The sequence below is a fragment of the Panthera tigris genome, chromosome C2, assembly GCF_018350195.1.
Source record: "Panthera tigris isolate Pti1 chromosome C2, P.tigris_Pti1_mat1.1, whole genome shotgun sequence".
Lineage (NCBI taxonomy): Eukaryota > Metazoa > Chordata > Mammalia > Carnivora > Felidae > Panthera > Panthera tigris.
This window is the reverse complement of record NC_056668.1, coordinates 108,777,240-108,799,125: the sequence shown is the minus strand read 5'-3', so window position 1 is coordinate 108,799,125 and position 21,886 is coordinate 108,777,240. Positions and strand designations below refer to the sequence as shown.

At 34.5% G+C, this 21,886-nt stretch overlaps 1 long non-coding RNA gene across 1 annotated transcript in view; it reads left to right on the top strand.

Annotated features, from left to right (window-relative positions):
* LOC122230574 overlaps nucleotides 1-21,886 on the top strand; it is a 37,283-nt gene that overhangs the window by 11,259 nt on the left and 4,138 nt on the right. The window contains exons 4-5 of the long non-coding RNA XR_006207564.1: nucleotides 96-164; nucleotides 20,300-20,460. This is a non-coding gene — a long non-coding RNA (uncharacterized LOC122230574). The remainder of the gene's footprint in view (nucleotides 1-95; nucleotides 165-20,299; nucleotides 20,461-21,886) is intronic.

Here is a 21,886-nt window from a genome sequence, read left to right as displayed (position 1 = left end):
TATAGTTGTCCTCTATGAACATTCTGCTAATCTAAAATAGACCTTCTTTCTTAGCATTGAGAAGGCTTAACCCAATAATTTTTTGTTTGTTTCAGAATCACTAAATTATTTACCAGTATATCAGCACCATATATGAGGAAGCAGAATTTCAGAAAAGACAAAAAGTGAGTTATTTTCCAATTGGTCACCTGTATTCAGTTAATGTATGATTTACAGTAGTGCATCCTCTTTATTCACAATTATGAACGATTGGACATCATGACAAAATCAGCTAAAAGCCAAGCCATTTCTATTTGTTTAGGTCACATGTAATGAATACTCAGGCTCTACCAACTAATCATAGTGCTTCTGAAAGCGTCTGTTGTGTGTCCTTCCCTAGATAAAAAGACTCTCTTTGATGTCTACAAAGGGAATACTTCTATATGGTGTCTGATTCTCATCACTAACCATCAGCATTTTGAATGTTGATCTGATATGTGCTAGATGTTTTTTATGCTCAGAATGGAATTTTTAATAAATTTCTTTTGGTTGCAAATGGACGTATATAGTGAGATGGCATAGGCATGAAGACAATGATGAGTTTCAAGTAAAGAGTAAGTTGGGTTACACTGAAGATGATCATTTTTACTTTGTGATTTAAAACTCCTAGCCTTCTGGAACTTGTCCAGATAGGAATATTTTTAAGTAGTTTTTTTTTTCATTTTTTATTGTTATATATTCTCCTTATGTTACTTATGTAGAGGACAAAAATCAAAACTTTGTTAACCATAAGATATGTGATAATGGAAAATACATCTCGTTGTCTTAGGATTGCATTTTAATTTTATAATTGTTATATTGAAGTTTAGTCCATTTTACTGAGAATATTGTTGTCTAAGGGGGCAAGCTCATAAAGTTCTATGTACCGCAGTTTCTCTGATGTTTGCAATCTAAACAAAAAGTTGGTAAACTTTGTAAGAACCGTGTGCTAGCACTTTTTCCATTTTTAAAGGATTTTTAAAAAAAGAATAATGTGCAACCAAGATCTCTTAAATGGCCCACAAAGCTGAAAATACTTATTATCAGCCCCTGCACAAAAGAATGTTTGCAGACCCTTGTTCTGCAAGTAGCATTGCGTTTAGATAATGGTTGAAATGTATCTCCAAATTTGTCCTAGAGTCACAGCATCTCAACGTGAGGAAATATCTTCAGAGTAATTGACTCATTCATTAGTCAGATGCATCCTCCTCACAAATGGACAGATGCTGTTCAAGTTACTCGTTGTGTTTCTTACACAACTGAAAACAAGATGAAAGGTACAATACCTATACTGTGAAGTATCATCAGTAAAATCTTTCAGTTCACCTATAAATAGACCTTGCATATTATAAAACAGGAAGGATAATGAAAATAATATATTACATCACGTAATACTTCATTGCTTCTAAGGCGCTCAGACTGGACTGTCCACAGTGAGTGGTCCTCAAACAGAATAAGGAGACTCTGAATACACATCTCTTTCCCTTCAGTTAGTCATCCCATGCCCGCAGCAAACAACTACTGACCTAAGAACACCTTTCCAAGGAGACTGGATGCAAACTTTTCATCCCTTACCACATATGTCTGATGGTCGGTCACTATGAATTCATCACAGTTGTCAGTTAACACACGGGAGCTCTTTGTCGCATTGGTACCTGAAAGATTATGTGTGGCAGAGGGGGAGGGGAAGTTGAAGGGGGGTCGCTCAGGTGGTTGGGATGAGGAAAAAGTCAGAGGAGAGAGATATCTCTGTAAGGTAAGAAGGGAAGAGAAAAGGATATGGCAACTTTTCAGGGAAATGAATTAAAGTCCCCTTTTTTGGTATGAACCAGCAATTTCACCAGCAATTTCAGAGTTATGTTTTAAGAATAGGATAGGCACCTACAAATGACTGCATGACTTTAAGTTTCTCAAAGGCAGGAAATAGATCAGAAAAGGTTTTCAGACTTAAGGATGAGGTCAGCAGTGAGAGAAAGGAGGAATGGACATTATAGAAACATCTGAAGGGATGTATGTTTGTGTATTATTTATACCCCAATGATTAGCTTTAATATAAGAATAAGCTACAAGTCTCAAGAAAAATGCAACTAATATCCAGTGTAGCTCTTTAAGGAGATAGAAATCCAGGATGTTCATCAGTATCACAGAAACATTAGTAAAGTCAGAATAGAAAATCAAAAGGACCCAATGGTGCCAACTGCCTCTATAAGGGAAAGATTATCAGCCTTTGTGAGTGAGGCAGTTTAGAAAGGCTGACTCTTCACCAGAGGATACTCAGTGATTATGAGTAGATCAGATATTTAATAACGAATGCATGCAACACCTAGTGATTTTGTTAATTAAATGTTTTAATTTAGAGCATTTGGCATAATTTAGAACTGGACTGAGATATATCTAGCTTTAGAAATGACACATTTCAGGGGCCTGTCATAAATTGAATGATTGTAGAGATAGAAAGTACTCTCAGTGACAACCTAGTCCTGCCTCCCCAGGTCAGAGTTGAACTCAAGGGGCTGAGACAGAATCCTCGCATTGCCACCCAATCCTGCTGACTCAACATTGTTTCTATTATACCCTGTGGCCATATGTCACTGAGCTGTACAGAGCCTCCCTATACACACACATACCCCAGTGCCCTTGAGGCTATCTCTTAGCATTCCTGAGCATTCTTTATGCGGTATGGAAATTCTGTCATCACTTCTGAATGAAGGCATCAGAACTTACTGACTGCTGTCTAAAATAAGACTATCCTTCGCCCACAAGTAAGGTTAGAAATATATTTAATTTTATATCTACTACATAACAAATGGTATGCTAGCTGCTATACAATGCTCTACATAGAGAAAATAAGCTCTCTTAAAATCAAACTGGGTCTTGCTATAGTATAAATGAAACCAATTAGAAATGACAATGACAAATATTACAGTGCTCCATTGTTTTTTAGTATCAAAGTTGTCTTGCAGAGTTTTCTCAGCCCCTTTCAAACATAGATTATGAAAATCTAAAGAGAAAGCCAACAAAAGAATAAACATTTGTCCATGTACTAATACCAAATATAAACAAAAATATGAAAATATTTCTGAGATTAAATGTGCTAGGTACCAATGTATTGTCATCACAGTCTGTACCATGGTAGCACAGGACTAAGTTCTGTTCATCCCTTAGTGATCCAGAAATTTGACCAACTATACAGAATTGCCTTCCAATCAAGTTTCTGAGGTGAGCATGAAAAGGCATGGCTACCAAAGATTGCTATTTATGGGAAAGAAGGTGTTGCTTTTTAAAGAAGAGGGCTAGGGGTGCCAGGGTGGCTCAGTTGGTTAAGCTTCTGACTTTGGCTCAGGTCACAATCTCACAGATCATGGGTTCAAGCCCTGTGTCGGGGTCTGTGCTGGCAGCTCAGAGCCTGGAGCCTGCTTTAGATTCTGTGTCTCCCTCTCTCTCTGCCCCTCCCCTGCTCATGCTCTGTCTCTCTCTCTCTCTGTCTCGCAATAGTAAGTAAACGTTAATTTTTTTTAATAAAGAGGAGGGCTAAAAAGTTGGAAAATTCTTGCTGAACAAAATGAACTCAAGTTCATGACACTAACTAATCCATCATCGCTACGTTTTAAAAGTGATATGGACAATAAAATGAATACAAGGTTGTAAAACGTACATTGATCATCAGAGAGCCACAGTGCTAATCCAGTGAAAAATGAGTTCTTATAATAACTCTGAAATAGTCCCAAGTACTGCAAAAAAAGGAAAAACCCATACTATTGGATAGGATGAATCTGACATTTAAAAACATGATGTTAAGATTACTAAGTAATGACAGCAAAGGACCAATGATTGGTACCCAAATACAGATATCCTAGTCAAGTTTTACATAAAAAAATAATAGAAATGATCCACACTTTTTAAAATGTGCAATATATAGCACTCAAGTTTCAGCCTTTCAGATGCCATAGAGTAATTACTTTGTCTTTTTTATAGCTTTCCAAATAGGTAAGTATATGAACTTCACCCCACCTTCTATAGAAACCAGGTCTGGGTTTTGCTGTTACCACACACATTCTGCCACAAATCAGAAATTTGCATTATTGACAAAGCTGCTCAAACAAAGCATACCAAGTTAAAACACACTACATTGCAGCAAAGCAAGTTGGACAAATTATTACGATTATTTTTCAAAATAGGCTACCAAGCATAAAGTAAGCATACCAAGTTAAAACACACTACATTGCAGCAAAGCAAGTTGGACAAATTATTACGATTATTTTTCAAAATAGGCTACCAAGCATAAAGTAAACATACAATTGCTTGAACTGAACTGAGAGATAAATTAGTCACTCTTGCAAGTCTGATTGTAATAAACTTACTTCCTCAGATCTTTATGGCCCATTAGTTTTTACATTTATATTTCCTGGATTTAAGCTGAGTTATCACAGAGATTCCAGAAATCTCTGGTTTGTCTTTGTGCTTTAAGATTTAGGGTGGTTCTTCAAGAATCATGAGTTTTAAAATACATTCTTCAAGTTGCTGTGGAAGATCCATATTGGGTCATTAAAAGGGAAAAAAATTAAACCATTTGTCTGAAAGAGTGAACAAAATTTTCTCTTCCAGAAAAGTTAGCTCTATAATAAAAAAATCAAGAAATCTTTTATAACCCCCACGTTCTGAATATGTAGAGAAAACTACACAATTTTGTGTAAAGTGGGACTAACAATACAAGTCATGGTGAGATTAGAATTTAAAAATTTTATTTGTGCCATTCAGAAGCCTCTGACAAGTTGAGGAGTTTAGAAAATAATACTGGCCAAGCATCTGATTCATGTATGTTTCTAAAATGTACCAACAGCAATAGTGTGACATGTGATCAGAACTGGAAAAAGTCTTCAAGGCAGGATGGACACAGCTAGTTCTGTTATTTACTGTTGGCAGAGAACCAACCTAATGATGTCTGTTAAAAAGTATGCATAAACTGAGGGAAAAAGCTTATTTATAGGTCAGATGAAGAAAATAGAAAAACAAAGCCCAATATTGTGTCTTAAAATAAGTATTGATTGAAAGTCATCCTTATGTCTTGGGTAAGAAGAAATGCATATATATGTGGTTGTTAGTAATGGATTGAGAACAAAAAGTGTTGCAGATATTCCTATGATGAGCACGGAGAATGGAAAATACAGAAAAAGTTGTAGCAGAGACTACTGTGTTCACAAAACCATTTTTTCTTCTTCTTGGGCACTTAGCCATCCTATATTTTTCCAGCTTCTCTTATAGTTGCATGAAGTCATGTGAATTGTGATCAGTGAGATGTGGGCAGAATGATATATGCCACTTCTAGGCATGGCTACTACCAAAAGCAGTCTCCTAACAATTCTCTCTGCTGTCTCTTTTCCTGGCCTACTAATAAGATATAGAAGATACAGTAGAGCACTCTCAGGCCCTAAAGCAGGCACTGCATCCTTCATGGAGAAAAGTTTGGCTATGAACAATATATCAACTGAATTAAACACCGTGATAAGTAATGCGGTTGATTTATATTCTGCTATGAGCTCCTTATTTTATTGCTGACAGATAACAATTTGTACATTGCTACAGTTTGAGTAGTAGTGCCCTAGGAAGGCAAAAGGAGACTGGATCCCTAAATCATCGGAGCAGATCACCAGACCAGTTATAGCCACCTTAGACTATTGCTGGAACAAGAAACGAAGTTTATTATTTCAGTTAAGCCAATACAGATTTTTTAATATTTAATTTTTTTTACATTTATTTATTTATTTTTGAGAGACAGGGTGAGACAGAGTGTGAACAGAGGAGGGGCAGAGAGAGAAGGAGACACAGAATCTGAAGCAGTCTCCAGGCTCTGAGCAAGAGTTCAGCACAGAGCCCGATGCGGGACTTGAATCCACAAACCATGAGATCATGACCTTAACCAACTGAGCCCCATGCCAATACAGATTTTTTAAAGCACTTACACAATCTTCGTTAATGTAGATTGCTAGAAAGAAAAAAGACTCTAACCTACAAACAGAATAGACAATGTTTTCAGATGATCTTAAAATGTTGACAAACTTTTACGAATTCCACAAAACAAAAATTGTGAGTAGATTGTATATTCTAACCATAAACAATAAATTGTACTTAAGAACAGGATGTTTTTAATTCTTTTTAACTTTTAAAAATATGCTTATTTATTTTTGAGAGAGAGCGCACGCACATATGTGCACTCATGTGCATGAGCGGGGAAGGGGCAGAGACAGAGGGAGAAAGAGGATTCCTAGATGCAGGGCTTGAACTCAGGAACTGTGAGATCAAAACCTGAGCTGAAGTTGGAGGCTTAACTGACTGAGTCACCCAGGTTCCCAAGAAGATGTTTTTAATAAGCAAATTTAATGAAAGGTAAACATAGTATTTTTTAATTTTTTGAAATGTTTATTTGTTTTTAAGAAAGAGATAGAGCGTGAGCAGGGGAGGAGCAGAGAGAGGGAGACACAGAATCTGAAGCAGGCTCCCATATCTGAGCTGTCAGCACGGAACCCCACTCAGGGCTCTAACTGTGAGATCATGACCTGAGCCAAAGTCGGACGCGTAACCAACTGAGCCACCCAGTCACCCCTCAAAAGATTATTTTTAATAACTCTTTGGCCAAAGAGGATATTTAAAATATCTGTGCGACTGCTAGGTATCTACCCAAAGGATACAGGAGTGCTGATGCATAGGGGCACATGTACCCCAATGTGTGTAGCAGCACTTTAAACAATAGCCAAATTATGGAAAGAGCCTAAATGTCCATCAACTGACGAATGGGTAAAGAAGATGTGGGTTATATATACAATGGAATACTACTTGGCAATGAGAAAGAATGAAATATGGCCATTTGCTGCAATGTGGATGGAACTGGAGGGTATTATGTTAAGTGAAATAAGTCAGGCAGAGAAAGACAGATACCATATGTTTTCACTCATATGTGGATCTTGAGAAACTTAACAGAAGACCATGGGGGAGGGGAAGGTCTCCCCCTCTCATGGGGGAGGGGAAAAAAAGTTACAGAGAGGGAGGGAGGCAAACCATAAAAGACTCTCAAGGACTGAGAACAAACTAAGGGTAGATGAGGGGTGGGAGAGAGGGGAAGTGGGTGATGGACAGGGAGGAGGGCACTTGTTGGGATGAGCACTGGGTATTGTATGGAAACCAATCTGACAATAAATTATATTAAAGAAATAAAATAAATAAAACAAAATATCTGTGCCAACAATAAGATCAATATGTATCAAAATCGGGAGACTGAGGACAAAGCTGTTCTGAAGTGCATTTATAGCCTTTAATAAAATATGCATAAGAACTGAAGAAGTTGAAAGAACAAGCATACAAACATAAGGAAAGCAAGAAGAATAAAATACATAAATAGAAGGAGAAAATAATATAATACATTTTTAAAGGAAAAGCTGTAAACTTAAATGATAAACCTAGGAATTGGAGTTTTATGGTGAAACAATAGTAAAGGCAACAAAATAGATCCCTATGCAAGTCTAATCAAGAAGACAAAACCCTACCGATACATAAAATACAAAAGGAAATATTAAGAAATTATTTAATTTGAGGGAAAATATAAGTTATCAGCATTAATTGAAAAAGAATTGTATCTGACTAGAAAAATAGTCAAGGATATATAAAAGTTGTTAATCTATAACCTCTATAAATATATATACAGGGAGACATCACATATTGTTTAGGTTTTTAAATTTACTAATTCAGAAATATTGGTATACATTTATTATTGAAATATATAAAAATATAGCACATATTTCTTCTAAATTATCAGAGTGAAGAAATCAAATAAATAACAATTATATATCAAAGGAAATAGCAGTGAAAAATTTTAGAAGCCAAGCCATTAAGCATAAAGTAAATGACAAAAGACCCAAACATCTGCCATAACAATAGCAAACATGCAAATAATATATGTTCGTATCAGTTAGGGTCCAAAAAACAGATGGAATCGTATGATGTCTATAAGAGACACAGTTTTGACTTGGGATCTTTAAGGTATTTAAAGATCTACCCAACAAATGTAAGCACAAAGAAAGAAGGGATCAGAATATTAGAATGAGTCAAATTTGAATATAAGGTTTTAAGAAGAAATGGCACATATAGGTAACTTTTTACTAAGAAAACATTCAATAAGACATACTAATAAAGTATAAAACAAAAGCTGTTGAAAATACAAGGAGAAATAAACATCAGTATGGTAATATTGGTAAGTGAATTTTACATAATACTTAGCCCAGCAAATCAAGTATAAAGTTACAAAATTGAATTGGAGAAGCATACCAAACTTGATTAAATAAACTATTAATGTAAGAGATTTTCTCTTTGTTTTAAATAATCCAGGTATAATTTACAAAAATTGACCATAGTAGCCCACAAAGGAGCAGTCGGTAGCTTTCTAAATATAGAAATTACACATGCTTTGCTCTGAGTACTATTCTGTTTAGAATAGTATGCATTAATAGAATGCATTAACACTGGCTTAATACTGAACCTCTCTGATAACATCATATAGAAATGCTGAATTAAAACAAAGCAAAATTTGAAATATATGGAAGAGTCTAAAGGAAAGAAAAGAGTAACCTCAAGTGACAGAAGTCAAGTAAACAGAAAATTAGTTAATATAAGCTCAGGGGTTGTCACCAGAGTAGACTTAGGAAAAATGTGGACATGGATATAAGACCTAATGCTAAAACCTGAAGTAATAAGTAATAAGCCCAGTAGGAACAAGAGCTATGGCTTTGTGTTTCCGAATAGTAAAATGATAGTGATGAGATTTTTTTCTAAAAACTTTTCACCAAGGGTGATGTTTTTAAACCTCCAACCACTGGAACATGGAAGCTATAGGATTCTAGGTAGAATAAAAAGTAAAATTTACTGTACTACCAGTGGGTATGGAATTGAAATTTATATCAGGTGAATGTTGAGGAATCCTCAAACTGAGAAATCAATATATAGACTCTTCTTAGCTTATTTCCCAGTGAAGTAAATGCAAACTATTCTCTGCAGAGAAATTTACAGTTCAAATTTTATGGATTTGCTAGAGGAAAAACTCTCTACTGAAGATAAGCGTGTGATCAAAAATGCACAAAGTTCCTCATGAGCAAGAGTCAGCAGAAACAACAACAACAAATAGGAGGGTTAGCATCCCTTGAGCTTGATATCATCAAACAATATTATGAGAACCTCAAAAGGAAGAATGTTTAAAATAACTGAAGATAAATAAAGTAATACAAGCCACAATAATACATAAATAGTGTAAATAAATAAATAAAATATAAATTTTTAAAATAGTCGACAGATTCTGAGAAAATATAAAGAGAAATTCCAGAAATCCAACAAGTAGTTGCAGAAATAAAAACCTTAGCACACTGTGTAGATTGGTTTAAAAGATTAAATATAGCTGAAGAGATAATCAATGTATTAGAAGAAATATCTGAGGAAATTACTCAGAATACAACATAAGAAGTTGAAGAGATGAAAAATATGAAAAAGGGATTCAAAACATTGAAGAAAGGATGAAAAGACCTACCATATCAAAATAGAAATTTCAGAAGGAGAGAATGACAGAATGGGCAAAGATCATAATTTTCAAAATAATGACAGAATTTTCCACTATTAATAAAAGGTATGAATCCTAAAAAAAAAAGGAGCTAAAAATTCCTGGGCATAATAATTAAAAAGAAATTTAACTTTGACCATATTTTAATGAAATTACATATATCAAGAAGATAAAGAGTAAAAGAAAAACATAAATGCTACCAGAAAGAAAGGTCACACAACCAACAAAGAAAACAAATTTGATTGGCAGCAGCCTCTCAATAACCAAAATAAAACCCAAAAAATTATAGAATGATATCCCAACAGTGCTGAAGGTAAAAATCTTATCAACCAAGACTTCTATACATGGATAAAATACAATGCAAGAATAAGGATGAAATTAGGGCATTTTCAGTCAAAGATTAAGATAATTTGCCACTCACAGATCCTCACTGTATTATTATAGAATGTACTTCAGGAAGAAATTTTTAATAGCACTGATAGCTTTCTGAATGCAAATTAAGCACAAAAAATATAAATAGCAAATCCCATTAAAATTAAAATAGTAATAAGATGCCATTCACAAGAACAATAAAATATATAATCAAAGGATAGATTTAGTGTAAGGTATTCAATAACTTAATGGAGAAACATAATTTATACTTGAGAATTTCTTATACAAATGAAATAACCTATCAGCCAAGATGTATAATGGTAAACTACTTTATTAATACTGCTGTAATGCTTGACTGTCTCTATGGAAAAATAAAATTAATTACCTGGTGCATACTGTATGCGAAATTCAAATCAAGATGGATTAATAACCCCAACATAAAATAAAATCTTTCAAAATTTTAGGGAAATATAAGATAATATTTTCATGAAGGTGGGGTATGGAAGGGTTTCATAATAAGTGTTTCAAAATACACAGAAAACAAATCATAAAGAAAAAGACTAATAAACTAAAATTTAAAGCTTCTCTTTGGAAAGAATAGCATAAAAATAAAAATGCAGGTACGAGCAATGCATGCAACTGGTGATGCATTAATATCCAGAATATATTAAAAACTGTAACAAATCTATAAGAAGCTCTCAGGAGCAAAAGCAGTAGTCGAATGGTCAAATAATATGAACAAAAATTTTATAAGAAAGGAAATTCAATAGCCAGTAAATATGAGGACCAATCTTACTAATAAACAGATTAATTCCAATTATTTTTTTTCAATATATGAAATTTATTGTCAAATTGGTTTCCATACAACGCCCAGTGCTCATCCCAAAAGGTGCCCTCCTCAATACCCATCACCCACTCTCCCCTCCCTCTCACCCCCCATCAACGCTCAGTTTGTTCTCAGTTTTTAAGAGTCTCTTATGCTTTGGCTGTCTCCCACTCTAACCTCTTTTTTTTTGTCCTTCCCCTCCCCCATGGGTTTCTGTTAAGTTTCTCAGGATCCACATAAGAGTGAAAACGTATGGTATCTGTCTTTCTCTGTATGGCTTATTTCACTTAGCATCACACTCTCCATTTCCATCCACGTTGCTACAAAGGGCCATATTTCATTCTTTCTCATTGCCATGTAGTACTCCATTGTGTATATAAACCACAATTTCTTTATCCATTCATCAGTTGATGGACATTTAGAAATTCCAATTATTTTTAAGGTTTATTTATTTATTTTGAGAAAGAGAGAGAACATGAGCAGGGGAAGTGTAGAGAGAGAGGGGGAGAGAGAGAATCCCAAGCAGGCTCCATACTGTCAGCACAGAGTCTGTGTAGGGCTTGACCTCACAACAATGAGATCATGACCTAAACTGAAATCAAGAGTCAGAGGTTTAACTGACTGAGCCTCCCAGGTGCCCCCAGATTAATTAAAGTTATAATTTGATGAGATATGAAGTTATAACTATCTCATTAGTAAACATTTACAAGTCTAACAAAATGTCGATGAACAAGTAGAAATATCTTGACTCATACTTTGCTAGTTGGATATAAATTATTATACAGGGCAGTTTGGCAATTTATAGTAAAATTATCATAAGTATATTTTTAATCTAATAATTTTACTTTTAGGTAGATAGCATTAAAAATGTTCCCCCTTGTGGGGCACCTGGGTGGCTTAGTCAGTTGAACACCCGACTTCAGCTCAGGTCATAATCTCGCAGTTCATGAGCTCAAGCCCTGCATCAGGCTCCTTGCTTCAGCCTGTCAGTGCAGAGCCTGTCCCCCGCTTGCCCTCTCCCCCGCCCCAAAAGTTTCCCCTTGTGCGCTTAGAGACACGTACAAAAATGCACATGAAAGCATTATTTATAGAAGAAAAAAATTGAAAGCAACCTAATCTTACATTTGTAGAAAATGAAAAAAAATAAACTAATTTATTTACATAATTGAACACAATACAGAGGTGAAAATAAGATCTACATGGGAATGTGAATAAATTTTTAAAACATTAATATAGAGAAAAACATTATAAAAAGCTAGGCACATGATGCCATTTATGTAAATGTTTTATACAATAAAATAATGCTATAATTAACTGAAGATTTTTACCCATATCATAAAATTATTGAAAATAATTTAGGAGGAAATGGTACATATCAGCTTCAGGATTTTTATATACTCTGAGTGAAAACAAAAACAGGAAAAGATAGATGTTAAGTCACATGTTACTTTCTAAAAAAAACACAAATACTGCAGAAAAATGTTAACTGTTGTGAGTACATAATTACATGCCATATTATTTTTTTCTGAATGTTTAATATAGTGTGTATATGACATCAAAAGCCCAAGAAACAAAAGAAAAAATAAATTCATCAAAATTAAAACTGTTTGTGCTTCAAAGGATACCATCAAGTAAATGAAAAGAGAACCCACACAATGGGAGAAAATATTTGTAAGTCATATATATAATAAAGGTCTGGTATCCAGAATATATAAAGAACTCTTACAACTCAACAATAAAAAGACAAATAACCCAATTTAAAGATGAGCAAAGGATCTGAGTAGGTGTTTCTTCAAAGAAGATATACAGCAACCAATAATCATGTGAAAAGATGCTCAACATCAGTATTTACTAGGGAAATGCAAATCAAAACCACAAGATACCTTTTCACACCCCCTAGGGTGGTCATAATAAAAAAAGAAAGAAAACGAGGGCTGGTGAGGATGTGGAGAAATTGGAGCTCTCATACATTGCTGGTAGGAGTGTAAAATGATGCATTGCTGTGAAAACAATTTGGCAGGTCCTCAAAAAGTTAAATATAGAGTTACCATATGACCCAGCAATTCAACTCCTAGTTATATACAAAAGAAAATTGAAAACATAAGTTCACAGAAAAAACTTGTTCATGCATTTTCATAGCAGTACTGTTCATAATATCCCCAAAGTAGAAATAACCCAAGTGTCCATTAACAGATAAATTCATAAACAAAATATGGTATATCCATACAATGAAATATTATTCAGAAATAAAAAAGATACAAAGTACTCATACATATGGTATGGATAAACCGTGAAAACATTATACTAAATTAAAGAAGCCAAACACTAAATTCCCTCTGTCAGTGGTTCCCAAGACCATCCTCAGACTTGATGGCTCACTAGAAAAACTCAAAAGAACCAGATGTTGTTATATTATTCATGGTTTTGATTTACTACAGAAAAGGATGCCAATGAAAAGCAAAAGGAAAAAGTGCATATGAGGAAGTTGAGGAGAAACCATGTGTAAGTTTCCAAGTGAATGCCTCTGGTGAAGTCACATAGGATGCACTTAATTCTCACAGCAACAGATGTGTGTGACAACAGATGCAAAGTGTTGTCCATTAGGGAGGCTGACATGAGCCTTGATATCCAGGATTTTTACTCAGGGTCAGTCACATAGGCTACTCAGATTCAGCTACTCATGTACTCACATTCAGCTACTCAGACTCCAGATCTGCAGAGCAAAAAAATAGGTTTCACACTAAACATACAGTTAACATAAAGTATACAGGCAAATGATACAGCATGGTCCAAGTCTGCTGGCATACAAAGAGTTACCAGGTTGAACACTGCAAGGGCTCAGAACTCAGGTCCCAGGAGCTGGCCAAGGGGCAATTCTGAAAATAGACCTTTCTTGGTCATGTGCACAGTTTGAGTAACCTAAGCCTGATGTGCTTTTTCCTGCACAGCCACATTCTCTAGGATTCCATTTGTATGAAATATCCAGAACAGGCGAAATCATAGAGATGAAAATTAGATTAGTCATTGACAGAGAATGGAAGAAAAAGGAATGGGAAGTGACTGCTAATAGGTATGAAGTACTTTTGATAAAAAAATTCTTCAATTAGACTGTGGTAATGGTTACACAATCTTGTGAATAGGCTAAAAACCATTGAATCATATACTTTAAACTACAAATTTTATATGTAAGTTATATCTAAATTAAAATCTGGTAAAAATATTTCATAATTTAAAATTTAAAGGTTACTTTTATGAGAATTTATTGATAGTAAGGGTAGAAAGAGAAGATAATTTATGAAGCTATTGCAATAGTTCCCATAAATTATTAAAATCAATTTAAGATAACAATGTAGTAAGAAAAATTATATAATACCCAGTTTGGGGTGGGGTTTCCATTAAGAAATAGACCTCTTTTATTGTGAAATGTTGATGATGAAATAGTAAGTAAGAATAGTTTGGGAGTATGTCACCAAAGTCTTAAACTATAAATGTTTGACCCGAGAGAACCAATTAAATAGGTTGTATACTATATGATGACATACTATACAGTCATTAGATTGCTTAAAGTATAGTTAAGGACATGGGAAAATATTCACAGTGTAATGCCAAATAAAACATAATGAAATGCTATGAAGATCATATATTTAATAATACACATTTTTAAAAGCTATCTATAATTACCATTAATAATTAGATGGAAAGGTAACCAAACATTTATTATTTGGTGGAGGTATTTAATTATTTGTATTTTTGCTTACAGAAAATATGACTTTTATATTCAGAAAAATATCATAAGGATAATCATTAAAGAATAAGCCCATGGATAGAGAATGGTACATTGATGAGTGAGGGGACAATGATATATTTATTTGTATAGAATTTTATGAACTGCCTTTATAAACATTATCTTATTTTGATCTCTCATTAATCTTATATGATAGGTCAGCTGTCAGCACACAGCACAGAGCCTGTCACAGGGCTCAAACCCATGAACTGTGAGATCATGACTTGAGCCGAAGTTGGACACTTAAACGACTGAGGCACCCAGGTTCTCCTCAGTTTAGAAATGTTTAAATGACTTACTCATGCTTATCCCACTAATTAAGAAAAAATCCAAGACTCAAAATTATGTATTCTAATTTTATGTCCAGTGTTGCTACACTACAGGTAATACACACGCACTTACAAAATAAATCATCCAGTTACAGAGGATAGAAATAACAAATCTTTCACTTCACAGTACCATTCCTCCTCCAAATTGCAACGTACGGATAAGTTGCCTATGTGGATTAAATTCACTTTTAGAAATTAATTATCTTTTTTCATCACCTACATGAAGAACCTCAATCTGTCAAAACATAACTCACTTTGTGAAATACCAGTTGCTCACCTAAGACTATAAATAGCCTAAATAATAAAACTGAATTACTTTTCTACTTCTTCCTCCAGACTGCATACAGGAAATGTCTATGATAGCATCATGAATAATTAGCATCATGATAGCATCATGAAAAGTAGCATTATGAATAATTCTCAAGTGTCTGGGAGACTAGAATACTTTTATATTGCTTTCAACCTTTTTCTCTGTAGAACTTCTCTTACTCTTTAAAGTTACGCGTTTGTGAATGAAAAGTTACTTTATATTATCAACATCATTCCATGCTCTTACCATTATCATTGAATATATGTAAGAAAATTTGACATTAAAGAATAGTAAGTTAGAAAATAAGTTCCATTTTGAAACCTTTCCACTCATGTAATCATAATAATAGAACTGGTTGACCTAATTTTCTTTGAATCTTTTTCCCATCTTGACTTTATTTGCCCCTCTCAGAAATGCCTTAGTAGATGTATTATTTAGAATATATTCAATAAGTGAGTTTTTGAGGAATAGCTAACATTAGTGCATAGAGGGACAAAAAACTCAGTAAGCTGGAAAAAATTAAGAGATCAAACAAAATTTTGTTATCTCTTTTCTTTGTAATGAGTAACCTGTTAATATAAGAAGATTGTCTTAATGAATAAATTCAACCCTTGTTGAAATTGAATGTTTTTCTTTTTAAACTCTTATTGTTTGATAGTACTAAAAGAAGCTTGTTGTAAAAAGTAAAACATTACAGTACAGAGATTTTAAATAGCAAAGCTAATTATCTCACCTCCCTCCATTACATTATCAGATAAATAAAACCTGAAGGACCTTGTCACTAGCAGAACTACGCGTGTGCGTGCGCACGCACACACACACACACACAAAATGTTAGGAAGATCTCAGAGCTGGAGGAAAATGTTTAACAGATAGCAATTGTGTACTCACAGAAATGAAGAGACCTATAATGTTTAATATGTATGTAAAAATGAAATGCTCTTCATTATTAAATTTCTTTCTTTTTTTTTTTTTTTTGAGAGAGCACAAACATGGGAGGGACGGCGGGGGGGGGGGAAGAGAGAGAGAGAGAGAGAGAGAGAGAGAGAGAGAGAGAATCTTAAGCAGACCCCACAGCTCAGTGTAAAGCCCATTGAGGGGCTCCATCTCACGAACTTCATGAACCTGAGCCAAAATCAAGAGTTGGCCACTTAACCGACTGAACCAGGTGCCCCCTTATTTAGTTTCTTAAAAATTAAATCGTTCATTAGACTTCATCAAATTAAAAGCTTTTGTACATGAAAAGATAGTATCAAGAAAGTAAAAAGATAACCCCTGCAATGGGAGATAATATATCTGATTAGAGTCTAATATCTAGAATATATAAAGATCACTTAGAGCTCAATAATAAAAAGACAAATAACCCAACTTGAATACAGGGAAAGAATTTGAACAGACATTTTCCCAAAGAAGATACATGCATATGGAAAGATATGTTCAACATCATTAATCATTGGGAAAATACAAATCAAAACCACAATGAGATACTATTTAATATACATTAGGTTGACAAAAGAAAGAAAGAAAGAAAGAAAGAAAGAAAAAGAAAGAAAGAGAACAAGTATTAATGAGGGTATGGGGAAATTGGAACCATCATACATTACTGCTGGAGATGTAAAATGGTGTAGCCACTGTAGAGAAGTTCAGCATTTCCTCAAAAAGTTAAATAGAATTTACCACATGACCCAGAAATTACAGTCCTCTGTATATACCCAAAATAACTGAAAACATGTTCACAAAAAAAAATTGTTTGTAGATGTACATAGTAGCATTATTCATAATATCCAAAAAGTAAAAACAATACAAATGTCCATCAACTGAAAAATAGATAAACAAAATGTGGTATATCCATTCAGTGAAATATTAAGCTATAAAAAGGAATGAATTCTAGGAAGAACCTAAGTGTCCATCAAAATATAATAAATGAACAAAGTATAAGACTATTCATACAATAGAATTTTACTTAAAAAGAATGAACTTGATACATGCTACAACACTGATGAACTTTGGAAACATTATGGAAGTGCAAGAAACCAGACACAAAAGGTATTTTAAGTTTTAATTTCTATATATTTATTACTAGTATACAGAAAAACTATCAATCTTGTATACAATCAATTGGTATACAGCAGTGTATTTAGTCTTCTTTATCATTCTATAAGTTAGTGTTACTAGAATCCCTCAGATTTATATCATGTAATTTGCAAAACAAGATAATGCCATTTAATCTTTTCAAATATTTACATTGGTTATTTTATTTCCCTACCTATTGCACTCATCAGTAGCTCTAAAACATGTGATGTTCAAACATAGTATTTATTTTAAAAATTTTTTTATTTGAGAGAGAAAGAACATGAGTGGGGGAGAGGGATGGAGAGAGAGAGAGAATCTCAAGCAAGCTCCATGTAGGCTCCATGTACAGGGTGGAGCCCAAAGAGGGGCCTGACCCCAGGATCCTGGGATTGCGTTCTGAGCCAGAATCAAAAGGTGGACACTTAACCTATTGAGGCATGCTGCAGGTGCCTGGATAGCTCAATTGGGTAAGCAACCAACTCTTGATTTCTGCTCAGGTTCTTGAGGTATCAATTAGAACCTGCTTAGCATTCTCTCTCTCCTCTCTCTCTGCCCCTCCCTGCTTGCACTTGCTCACTCTTGCACACACGTGTTCTCTCTCTCTCAAAATAAATAAATAAACATAAACAAAACTGTAAAAATGATGTCTTACGAATTTCCTTGTTTTATTAAACCAACCGAAGTAGTAGCATTTGAGAAATGAATTTTTTGCCCAAACAATTGTTAATCATTAAAATTACCTAAAAAAAAAAAATTCTCTTTAAGTTGCTTCTTTTCTTGAATTAAGGTGTGTCAAAGATTCTTTTAAAGAAAACTTACATCTCTTTTATTAATTTATTCAGTATACAAAACAATTGGACCCTGAGGTAAGGATAATGTAGTTTGAGAGATCAGGTTTCAGGGGAAAAAAAAACCCAATATTTTTCATGAGCTACCAAATCATATATCCAAAGGCAGACTTTTTCCCCCTGAAATTGACTTTTTTCTTTGTAAATTAAATACATCTTTCTTTCCAAATTAAATGCATCTTTTATTTAATAAAATACTTTTTTAAAAAATAAGAAATTAGTATGCTGTTTTACATTTATTAATTAACATTTATTTATTAAACTTTTCCATTAAAGAGATTGTATTTCCATCATTTAAGGAAGAAATTTCATTTAATTTTACTACATGGAGAGAATGGGAGATAACAGTTAATTAAGTTGCATAAAAATCCGATTTTCATTACATCAAGCTCCAGCAGCAAGGTTTCTGACAGGAAGTCATGAAGTCATTATGTCGTGGTGTTCATTATTATCCTACAAGAAAACCATTTCTTTCAGACTGAGGGGAGCCCAATATACATAAAACAGAAGACACAAAACTCAGCCAATATTAGTATAAAATTTAAGCTGAATTTGTAATGTACTGGAACCTTGTGCTTATATTGCAATAAAGTACAAGATGACTTTTTAATTATGCTAGGTACCTTTTTCTGGTAACTTTTATGACTCAATGTGAAACTCAAAGTTAAATGTGTCTCATATTAAAATGGTAGCAGAGATAGGGAAAGATCAATATTATACTCTAAAGAAGCTGTTATGTGATTATCTGCTTTACTGGTCTGAGCAACAGTTAATTCCCAGGTGCAAATAGTATCATGAAATACAATATTCCTCTTAGAGAGTGTTTAACTTGTATTACTACACTCTTAATACAATCATTGACTCAAACCAAATTCAGTGAGGTACAGAGACTATGGAGTTACAAATGGCAGGAAACCACCAAATGTCTGTATGCTTGGTAGAAATCATTCCCATCTATTCAGAAGAAGCCTTCAGTTGTCATGTTTCTACTATATTACCTTTCCACAAAACAAAATAAAATAGTATGGATTTTGATATGTCAGCTACTGAGAAAAAAATAATGGAAGGCTAAGTCAGGCCTGACTACAGGCAATGAAATCAATATATTACAAGGCTAGCAAAGGCAAATTTTTTCTAGCTTCTAAGAATATTCATGTATCTAGAGGCATGTAGAAGGGGAAAGATTTACCCATTACTTATTCCTCCAAAGCTATTGATCCTTAATAATAATGCTTCTTTAAAATCAACATTGATAGGCACATTAAAGCTAAAATGCTTGAAAAGAGTTTGCCGAAGTCAAACAATCCCCTTCCCACACATGAAATTCATAGGTTCAGTTAGGTGTCAACTGGAAAGCCAGGACCAGAAGTTCAGTTTCTGGGGACCACCTGAAGGAGGGTGTTCTGATCAAAACTATCTGAACCTCCAGCAGCACAATTCTGAAACCCCTGAGAATGTGCTTCATCAATGTGGAAATAGCTGGGGAAAAAGAGCTTCAAATAATTACCATAATCCATTGGAAACTCAAGGCTTAATTTCATAGATTAGCAGATGTGTGTGACTCAAGGGCAAGTCAGGATGTAAAGACCTAGGGCCAAAGCACCTATTAAGAGGCTAAAATTATCAGCTATGTATCTTTTCCATAGTATTTAATTATTTACTCATTAATCAATAAGCATTTATTGGAAGCATGCCTTTCATATGGTAAATAATTATTTGGAATACAAAAGAAATATAAACATCTCTCCCCCAGAGATTTATGATCATCCTGGATATAGAACAGTAATCTTTCAGATTAGCGGTATACTAAATGAATTATATCTTCATGTATCTACAATTATGTTTGATTTGAGAAGCGTTTCTGTAAAGGCGGAGTCAGGTACTACAGGTAGAAGCAATTAATAAAAGTTCATTTAATTTGATAGTTCAGATTCAACAAGTGTTTATCCCACCATCTTAATAACTTCCAAGTAATTTTGGTGTAGAAGTGATGTATAAATCACTCAGACCAACCCATCTATCTATTGCAATAATGCCCTCAGTCTTACTTGATTTGACTTTCTGATGCTCTATCCCATTATTGTTCACATATGTCCTCTCTCGCCGTTCCATCTCCACAAAATCTTCTCTATTCTTTTCTTTAGGATAAATCAAAATAATTTCTTAGTCTGAAGATAAGCTGAGCTATATGAAGAACGTAATAGATGAAATGTGATGCAAGCTGGACGGGACAATAGAAATGTCAAGAAAAACATTTTTTTTTCTTAATTGTGGATAAAGTTCAGAGTTAACCTACTGGCCAAAGGTAATGATTATTATGCTATTAGTAATCAGTTATATCACCTTAATTTCTAAGAGACAGAAAATATCTCTTCCTTAGACTATGTTTAATATTATCGTTATAAGACTGAAGCTGACTTGGGGTGCCTGGATGGCTCAGTTGGTTAAGCCTCCAACTTTGGCTCAGGTCATGATCTCACGGTTCGTGAGTTCAAGCCCTGCATCGGGCTCTGTGCTGACAGCTCGGAGCATGGAACCTGTTTCGGATTCTGTGTCTCCCTCTCTCTCTCTGCCCCTTCCCTACTCTGTTTCTCTCTCTCAAAAATAAATAAACATTAAAAGAAAAACAACAAATCTTCTGGGTGTTGTTAAAATGCAGATTCTGATTCAGTAGGTCTCTTGTGAGGTCTGAGATTCAGTACTTTTAGGATACTCCCAAGTGCCTCGCACTTTGACTAGCAAGGTTATTACAGTATTTACTGCATGTTGTTTGCACAAGTTTTATCCAATAGACTATTGTACCTGGAGTGTTGTCGATGCTCACAAATGCTTATTGAATGAATTAATGTCTAGAATTCAACCTGACAAAAAGTTCACCATCCAGGCAGGACTCTCAGTTTTTCTCAACCTTCAAGGCTTCTAAAACTCCTGAGAAATTTCCTCTTGTGAGAAAAGATCATGACCCTGATCCAGTACCATGGTGCTTCTTCACTAATCAATATACCGCAGGAGACTTGCTTTCAGACAGTAGAGTACAATTCCAGCACTTAACCTGAGAGGTTAATACCTGTGGAACTTTTTAAAAGGACAGAACTTCTGAGATTGGTATTTGAAGTTAGACTTTTTATTCATTTTCTATGCTGTGTAAAAGTGGCCACAAACTCAGTGGCTTAGAACAACATCCATTTATTAGTTTCACAGTTCTGAAGTCCAGGCATGATGTGGCTAGGCTTTCTGCTCATGGCTTAAAAATTGATATCAAGATCAGTTGGGCTGATTTGCCCTCCAGAAGCTCTGAGGAAGAATCCACTTCTAAGTTCATTCAGGTTGTTTGCAGAATTTCATTCTTTGTGATTGTAGGACTGGGGGCACTGTATCCCTGTGGACTGTCAGCTGGGGACCACTCTCCACTCCTGGAGATCACCTGCACTCCTTGCTACATGGCCCCCTCCATTTTCAAGGCAGTGATGGTGCATAGACTCCTTCCTGTGCTTCAGATCTCTGGCCTCCTCCATTTCTGACCTCTTGACTCAAATTTTAGGAGGTAGTGTGATTAGATGAGACCCATCCAGACAATCTGACATGAGCTGATTTGGGACTTTACATCTGCAAAATCACTTCCAACAACACCTAGATTAGTGTTGCCTGATAACCAGGAGGAGCACGTATACCAGGAGATGAGAATTTGGGGGCCATCTGAGAAATCTGCTTACCATAGCTTCCAAATTAAA